We start from the raw sequence: 7,100 nt of genomic DNA, 5'->3' as shown, positions 1-7,100 counted from the left end.
TGTCAGTCTACTCTCTGTCATATAAGTCTATCTCTATTTTTCTTGATAGTTCCGTTTGTTCATTAGATTCCACATATGAATGAAATCATACGGTGTCTTTCTCTGATTGGCTTGTTTCACTTAGCATCATGTTCTCCAGGTCCATCTATGATTTCATGAGGGTAAAATTTTCTTTTTTAGGGCCAAGTAGTATTCCATGTTGTAAATGTACCACAGCTATTTCATCCACTCATCTACTGATGGACAATTGGGCTGCCTCCAAATGGCTATTGTACATAACACTGTAATAAATATAGGGGTGCATGTATTCTTTCAAATTAGTGTTTTGGGTTTCATAGAATATATTGCCAGAAGTAAAATCACTGGGTCATAAGGTAATTCCATTTCTAATCTTCTAGGGTAATTCCATACTGCTTCCCACAGTGGCTGCACCAATCTGCATTTTCACCAATAGTGAATGAGGGTTTCTCTTTCTCCACTTCCTCATCAACACTTCTTTGTTCATTTATTGATGATAGCCATGCTGACAAGTATGAGGCAAAAATCTCATTGTTGACTTGATTTGCATTTTTCTGGTGATTAGTGATGTTGAACATGTTTTCATATGTCAATTGGCCATCTGTATATCCTCTTTGGAGAAGTATCTATGCAGGTCCTTTGTCCGTTTTTAAATTGGATTGTTTATTTTGGGGATTCTTTAAGTTCTTTATAAATTTTGGAGATTAACTCCTTATCAGTTGCATCACTGACATATGTTCTCTCATTCAGTGGGTTGTCTTTTCAATTTGCTGATGATTTTCTTTGCTGTGCAAAACCTTTTTATTTTAATATAGTCCTATTTCTTTACTTTTTGTTTTGTTTCCCTTGCCAAAGAAGATATATCTGAAAAAAATGTGGCTATGAAAAATATCTGATATGTTACTGCCTAAGTTTTCTTGTACGATTTTTATAGTTCAAATCACACATTTAAGTCTTTAATCCATTTTGAGTTTATTCTTGTGTGTGGTGTACTAGGTGGTTTCGTTTCTTTCTTTTTTTTTTTTTTGCACATATCTGTCCAATTTTCCCAAAGCATTTATTGAGTAAACTACCTTTACCCCAATGTATGCTTTTGTCCCTTTTGTAAAATATTAATTGACTATAAAGGCACGGGTTTATTACTATGCTATTTTGATTACTATGGCCTTATACTATAGTTTGATATCAGGAAGCATGATTCCTCCAACTTTTTTCTTCTTTCTCAGGATTGCTGTTGCTATTTAGAGTCTTTTGTGCTCCCATGTAAATTTTTTTAATATTTGTTCTAGTTCTATGAAATAAGACATTGGCCTTTTGATAAGAATTATGTTGAGTCTGTAGGCCCATTGCTTTAGGTAGTATGGACATTTTAATAACGTTAATTCTTCCTATCCAAGAACATGATATGTGCTTCAATTGATTTGTATCTTCTTCAATAACTTTCTTTAGTGTATTATAATTTTGAGAGTATGTCTTTTACATTTTTTCTTTTTTGTAATTTTTTAAAATATAATTTATTATGTTATATTACAGTTGTCCCATTTTCCCCCTTCACTCCCCTCCACCCTGCACACCCCTTCCCACCCACATTCTCCCCCTTTAGTTCATGTCCATGTGTCATACTTATAAGTTCTTTAGCTTCTACATTTCCCATACTATTCTTACCCTCCCCCTGTCTATTTTCTACCTACCATCTATGCTACTTATTCTCTGTACCTTCTCCCCCTCCCACACCCTCCCACTCCCCTGTTGCTAACCCTCCATGTGATCTCCATTTCTGTGATTCTCTTCCTGCTCTAGTTATTTGCTTAGTTTGTTTTTGTTTTAGATATGGTTGTTAATAATTGTGAGTTTGCTGTCATTTTACTGTACATGTTTTTTTTCTCTTTTTTTTCTTAGATAAGTCCCTTTAACATTTCATATAATAAGGGCTTGGTGATGATCAACTCCTTTAACTTGACCTTATCTTAGAAGCGCTTTATCTGCCCTTCCATTCTAAATGAAAGCTTTGCTGGATAGAGCAATCTTGGATGGAGGACCTTGCTTTTCATGACTTTAAATACTTCTTTCCAGACCCTTCTTGCCTGCAAAGTCTCTTTTGAGAAATCAGCTGAGAGTCTGATGAGAACTCCTTTGTAGGTAACTGCCTCCTATCTCTTGCTGCTTCTAGAATTCTCTCCTTCATTTTAATTTTGGCTAATGTAATTATGATGTGCCTTGGTGTGTTCCTTGGGTCCAACTTCTTTGGGACTCTCTGAGCTTCCTGGACTTCCTGGAAGTCTATTTCCTTTGCCATATTGGGGAAGTTCTCTTTTACTATTTGTTCAAATAAGTTTTCCACTTGTTGCTCTTCCTCTTCTTCTTCTTCTGGTACCTCTATAATTCAGATGTTGGAACATTTAAAAATGTCTTGGAGGTTCCTAAGCCTCTCCTCACTTTTTTGAATTCTTGTTTCTTCATTCTTTTCTGTTTGGTTGTTTCTTTCTTCCTTCTGCTCTATACCATTGATTTGAGTCCCATTTTCCTTCTTATCACTATTGGTTCCCTGTACCATTTCTTTTATTTCACTTAGTGTAGCCTTCATTTTTCATCTATTTTGTGACCAAATTCAACTAATTCTGTGAGCGTCATGATCACCAGTGCTTTGAACTGTGTATCTGATAGGTTGGCTATCTCTTGGTCACTTAAAATTATTGGCTCTGGGACTTTGATTTATTTTTTCATTTGAGCCATAATTTTTTTGTCTGGTTGTGCCTTAGGTGTGAAGCCTTAGGTGTTAACCAGGGCGGGGCAACCCAGTCCCTGGGTTGTGACGCTGTATATGGGGGTGGGGTCAGAGAGAGCAATGGCATTTGTTCAGAGCTCTCTTGGATTTCTGATTCCTCTGCTGCTTCACACAAGCCAATTGGGCCCTTCTGGTGCTGGTTCCCAGGTGGGTGGGCTTGTGTACATTCTAGGACTCTGTGGGTCTCTCCAACAAACTCTCCTGTGAGGCTGGGAGTTTATTCTGGCACCTCAACACCCACAAGTGTTTTCAATCGTTGCTTTTAGGCTTTATTTTCCCACTGCTGGGGCAGTGGGTTGCACGGTCTGTCTCACTGCCCCTTTTTGCCAGATTTATCTGCTCATGAATGTGTGTCCACATTCAGCCAACCGCCTTGCACACCTCACTAGGTCTGCTCATTTCCTCCCTGCACCTGGGGTCTGCTAGCCCCGTGCCACCTGCCCGCCTGGGTCTGCCAACCACTGCTTTTTCCTGCTGTGACCCCTCTCCACTGGTCTTGGTTTCAGCCCCTCTTATCAGTCTGGATGAGTGGTTTATTGTCGGACTTTCATACAATCCAATTTTCTTTCTGTTCTGGTTGTGTTTTTGTTTCTAGATCTTTGTTGTCCTTAAATTTGGTTGTGTGAGCAGGGACAGTGTTTCCACCTACACCCATCTTAGCTGGAAGTCTTCACAGGTGTTTTCAATTGGTGTTTTGAGGATTTATTTCCCCACTCTCAGACCCTGTGTTGCACAGTCTGTCTCATTCTGTTGGTTCTGATTGTTGTTTTTAAATTTTTGTTGTCCTTATTTGGGTCGTGCAAGGAGGCACAGTGTGTCTACCTACACTTCCATCTTGGCCACAAGTCTTGTCTTTTACAATCTGATTAGATTTATTCCTAGGTATTTTATTCTCCTTGAAGCTATTGTTAATGGGATTGTTTATTTCTCCTTTTATAGTTCATTAATTGTATATATAAATGCAACTGATTTCTAGATATTAATCTTGTATCCTGTACTTTACTGAATACATTTGTCACTTTTGGCAGTTTTTGGTGGAATCTTTATGGTTCTCTATATACCATATCATGTCATCTGCAAACAATGACAGTTTTACATCTTCCTTTCCAATCTAGATGTCTTTTATTTCTTCTTGTCTGATTGCAATGGCTAGGACTTTTAGTACTATGTTGAATAAGAGTGGCAAAAACAGACAGTCCAGTCTTCTTTCCAATCTTAAGGGGAACATTGTAGTTTTGGCCCATTGAGTATGATGTTCCCTGAGGGTTTCATTTAAGGTCTTTACTACATTAAGGGATGTTCCTTTTGTTCCCACTTTGCTGAGAATTTTTATCATAAATGGGTGCTGGATTTTATCAAATGCTTTCTCTGCATTTATTTGACAGATCATGTGGGCTTTATCCTTTATTTTGTTTATGTAGTGTATCACAGTTATTGAGTTGTGATTGTTGTACCAAGCTAGCATTCCACAAATCAATCCCACTTGATCATGGTGTATAATCTTTTTGATGTATTGCTGTATTCAGTTTGCTAACATTTTGTTGAGGATTTTAGCATCAGTTTTCATCAAGGATATTGGCCTATAATTTTATTTTCTTATAGTGTCTTTATCTGGTTTTGATAAAGGATAATACTGATTTTAATTAGGATAATACTGATCTCATTCAATGAGCTTTGGAGTCTTCCCTCACCTTGATTTTTGGAAATGTTTGAGAAAAAGAAAAATTAGATCTTCTCTGAATATTTGGTAAAATTTACCTGGAAAGTCATCCAGTCCAGGGCTTTTATGTGCCAGGAGTCTTTTGTTTCAATTTCACTAAGTGTAATCTGTCTATTCAGATTTAATTATTTTTCCTGATTTAGCTTTGGAAGATTGTATGTTTCTAAGAATTTATCCATTTCACTCAGATTGCCCAATTGGTTGACATACACTTGTTTGTAATACTTTTACAATATTTTATGTTTCTGTGGTGTCATTTGTTACTTCTCTTTCATTTCCATTTTTGTTTACTTGGGTCTTCTTTTTTTTTTCTTCATAAGGCTGGTTAAAGTTTCATCAATCTTGTTTGCTTTTTTTTTTTTCCTTCAGAGAACTGCCTCTTGGATTCATTAACCTTTTGCGGGGTTTTTTTTTTCACACTCTATTATTATTCTTTTCTTCCTTTTACTCACTTCAGGCTTTGTTTGTTGTTCCTTTTCAAGTTCCTTTAAGTGTAAAGTTAGATTATTTACTTGAATGTTTTCCTGTTTCTTCAGATACGCCTGTAATGCTATGAATTTCCCTGTTATTACTGCATTAGCTATGTCCACAGATTTGGGTTGTTGTGTTTTCGACATTATTTGTTTCAAGGTATATTTTTATTTCTTTCTTGGTCTTATTGTTACCCTATTGTTTAGTAACATATTATTTAACTTTATATCTTTGTGTATTTCTTAGTTTTCATCTTGTGATTGATTTCTAGTTTCATACCATTATGGTATGAAGATGCTTGATATGACTACAATCTCTTAAACATATTGAGACTTGTTTTGTGTCCTAACACATGATGTACACTAAAAAATGTTCACCTGCACTTGAAAAGGATATATTCTGCTGCTTTGGAGTGAAATACTCTGTAGATATCAATTAAATCCACTTAATCTAGTGTGTCATTTAAGACTGTAGTCCCCTTATTGATTTTCTATCTGAAAGCTCTATGCACTGATATCAATGGGGTGCTAAAATCCTCTTTTATGACTGTATTATTGTTAATGTCTCCCTTTCTCTCCATTGAGGTTTAATTTCCATATTTTGGTGCTCCTATGTTGGGTATGTAAATGTTTACTAAGATTATATCCTCTTGTTGACTTATTCTCTTTATCATTATGTAGTGTCCTTCTTTGTCTCTTACTATAGTCTTGGTTTTAAAGTCTATTTCCTCAGATATAAGGATTGCTTCCTCAGCTTTTTTCCTTTCCATGTGCATGAAATATCTTTTTCCATCCCTTTACTTTTAGTCTGTGTGTTTCTTTCATTTTGAGATGGGTCTCTTGGAGACATCATACAATTATATATGGGTCTTGTTTTCTTATCCTTTCAGCTATACTGTGTCTTTTGATTAGAGCATTTAAGCCATTTACATTTAAAGTAATTACTAACAGATACACATTTATTGCCATTTTTCCTTTAACCATATTCCTCTAGTTTTTTTTTCTTTTTCATCTTCTTAAAGGCAGCCCTCATTTACAAAGAAATGTTTGTAATAGTACTGTTTTTTGATGGTTAAAAAAAAAAGAAACCTCTATAAATTCTTCTCAACTGGGAAGCTTTTTATTTCTCCTTTAATTTTAAATGATAACCTTGCCAGGTAAAGTAGCCTTGGTTGTAGGTTTTGCTTTTCATTACTTTGAATATTTTATGCCAATTCCTTCTGGCCAGAAATGTTTCTGTTGAGATATCAGATAACAGTCTTATAGGAGATTCCTCGTAGGTAACTACCTGCTTTTCTCTTGGGACTTTTAAGATTCTCTCCTTAGCTTTAAGTTTTGCCATTTTAATTATGATTGTCTTGGTGTGGGCCTCTTTGGGTCCATCTTGTTTGGGAATCTGGGCTTCCCGGACTTCTGTGGTTTTTTCCATCACCAGTTAGGGAAATGTTCACTCATTATTTCTTCAAATGAAAGGTTCTCATTCCTTTGATATCTATCTTCTCTTTCTGGTACCTCCATAATGCAGATATTGCTTCGTGTTGCCCCAATAATGCTTCATGTTGTCCCAAATGTCCTTTTAACCCTCCTTATTTTTTATTCTTTTTTTAATTCTTTTTTCTTCTCTGATCAAGTGTTTTTTCCCCTACCTTGTCTTCCAAATCCGTTATTCAGTCCTCTGCTTCATCTAACCTATTTATTACTTTTAATGTGTTCTTTATTTCAGATATTGCAGTCTTTGTTTACAAGTGGTCTTTTTTTATGGTTTCTATGTCCTTCTCCATGCTGTTGAGGACCCTTATAATCATTACTTTGACTCTTTTTCTGATAAATTGCTTGAATCCATTTCATTCAGCTCTTCTTCTGGAGCATTCTCTTATTTGTTCATTTGGAGCCTGTTTCTTTGTCTTCCTATTTTGGCTGTCTCTTTGTGTTTGTCTCTATGTATTAGAGAGATCTCCAAAGACTCTGTTGCAGCCCTCTGTCAGAGGCTACCTGTGACCAGCCCTGGGCAACCTGTTTAAAGTGAATAGCAATCCACAGGTTGTAGTTTCCTCTGCTGGTCCTGGGTGCATGTTAAAAGGACCAAGCCAAGCACCAAAGCCAGCTT

The sequence above is a fragment of the Artibeus jamaicensis genome, unplaced genomic scaffold (genome assembly GCF_021234435.1).
Source record: "Artibeus jamaicensis isolate MK-2021 breed Jamaican fruit bat unplaced genomic scaffold, CSHL_Jam_final contig_856, whole genome shotgun sequence".
NCBI classification, from domain to species: Eukaryota; Metazoa; Chordata; class Mammalia; order Chiroptera; family Phyllostomidae; genus Artibeus; species Artibeus jamaicensis.
This window is presented reverse-complemented; position numbering follows the sequence as displayed.